Consider the following 2,500-nt stretch of genomic DNA (forward strand, 5'->3'; position numbering starts at 1 on the left):
ATTCTGTTTTAGATATATTCAGTTCCAGTCCCATATTTTCACTACTCCTGACTACAACATCCAGTAATTCTTGTAGTTCATGTTCAGATTCTGCCAGTAGAACCGTATCATCTGCATACCTCAGATTTGTTACATTCTTTCCTCCAATACACACCCCCTTCTTATGTTCGATATCTCTTAATATCATTTCACTATAGAGGTTGAATAAATCTGGAGACAAAACACACCCCTGCCTAACTCCTCTTCTAATAGGTGTAAAACTGCTTAGTTCATTGTCAACACGCATTGCTGCTTCTTGTTCCCAGTACAAATTCCGTAATATTCTTAAATCTTTACCATCAATGTCCAAGGATGATAGAATTTTGAATAGTTTTTCGTGTTGTACTTTATCAAAGGCTTTTGAATAGTCGATGAAACACATATACAGATCTTTATTTACTTCAATACATCTTTCCATCAGCATTGATAATGTGAATATTCCATTTCTGGTACCCTTGTCCTCAACAAAACCAAATTGCATCTCCCCAATTTCAGGTCGTATTTTATTTCTTATTCTTAGTAAAATTATCTTCAAAAGAATTTTTGTGAGGTGGCTCATTAGGCTAATAGTTCTGTGTTGTTCACAATCAACTGCCCCTGGCTTTTTTGGTAGTGCTATAAAAATGGATCGTTTCATATCAGTTGGCATTTTTCCTGTGTCATACACTTGATTTAGAAGGTTTGTGATGAATTCAATCCCCCATTCACCCATTCACAAATATTATAAATACATTAAATAAGACTAACTACACAAATATATTTTAATACTCAAGAAAGGGGTGTATAAGGATGATGATGATGATGATGATGATGATGATGATGAGAATGATAAAGAGGAGGATGAGATTGATGATGATAATATTCAAAATAGACACACACACACACACACGCACACACACACACACGCATTATATTTATAGACAAATATAAATACATTAAATAAGACTAACTACAGAAATATATTTTAATACTCAAGAAAGGGGTGTATAAGGATGATGATGATGATGATGATGATGATGATGATGATGATGATGATGATGATGATGATGATGATGATAATGATGATGAAAATTAGGAAGAGGAGGATGACATTGATGATGATAATATTCAAAATAGATTTTGTATGATGACCAAGCTCATTTCTTTATAAAACTTATTTAAAGTGACAATATAAACACATTGCTATAGATAAGATTGCATAAATTTGAAGAACAATTCTCATTTATGTCCCCTACAGATGACACAGCAGAAATATGAGAATATGATTGACACAAAAAGCTGCTTCAATAGCAATATGAATAAAAAAAGATAGTGGTGGTGACGATGTTGAAGAAAATTGATAATATACGTTGGTGAGGTTGATGGTTGTGGTAGTGAAGATAATGGTGCTGGTGATGATACTGGTGAAACGATGATGGTGATAGATAATGACGATTATGATGAAGGTGAAGTTGGTGATGACATTGATGATGGTGTCGACAATAAAGCTGGGGTTGGTAGATAATGGAGATATGATGAAGACGAAGATGATATTAGTGGTGATGGCAATAAAGATGATGCTGTTAGATAATGACAATGGTAAAGAATGTGAACGTAATAAAGACGATGCTGATAGATAATGACAATAATGATGAAGGTGAAAATAATGGTGATATTAATGCTTGTGATGACAATAATGATGACACTGATAAATAGTGACGTAGACTACGAATGAAGATGATAATAATGATGCTAATAATTTAAATAGGATGGTGGCGGTAGTGGTGGTGAATAAAGATGGATATGATGATGATCGCAAAGACTATTATGCTGGTAGTGATGGAAAATGATGATGATGATGATGATGATGATGATGATGATGATGATGATGAAGGTGAAGATGATGATGATATTGATGGTGGTGGAGGCAATAAAGATGATACTGATATATTAATGACAATGATGAAGAAAGTGAAGGTGATTGCGGTGATTACTGATGCTAATATATATTGACAATAATGATTCTGATAGATAATGACAAAGATGATGATAATGATAATGATGATGATGGTGGTGGTGGTGGGGGAAGTAGTGGTGGTGAATAAAGATGAATATAATGATGGTTGCAAAGACGGTGATGTTGGCAGTGGTGGGACTGATGATGATGCTGATGATGTTGATGATGCTGATGATGATGATGATGATAATGAGGATGATAAATGGATATCCACAGAGAAATAGAGCTGATATAATAATTACTGTGACCTCAGTTTGTTCATCTTCCTTTATCCGACTGCTTCTTCGAATTGAAAATTGAAAATCTCTTCTTAAATATATTGGACAGGCATAGAATAGCCTTTACAGGAACACACACATCGATTGCAAATGTCTCTGCAAAATTGCCAAGAATTACGGCTAATCTTGCCCTACATATTTTTGATTTATTGTTAACAAAGAAACAATATGAAAGGAGTGAAAATTC

General features: G+C 33.9%; 1 protein-coding gene across 2 annotated transcripts in view; it reads left to right on the forward strand.

Annotated features, from left to right (window-relative positions):
- Positions 1-2,500, forward strand: part of LOC144975406 (universal stress protein YxiE-like) — a 98,704-nt gene that overhangs the window by 41,652 nt on the left and 54,552 nt on the right. The window lies entirely within an intron of this gene.

The sequence above is a fragment of the Berghia stephanieae genome, chromosome 6 (assembly GCF_034508935.2).
Source record: "Berghia stephanieae isolate SIO BIC M18660-M18661 chromosome 6, UCSD_Bste_1.3, whole genome shotgun sequence".
NCBI lineage: Eukaryota > Metazoa > Mollusca > Gastropoda > Nudibranchia > Aeolidiidae > Berghia > Berghia stephanieae.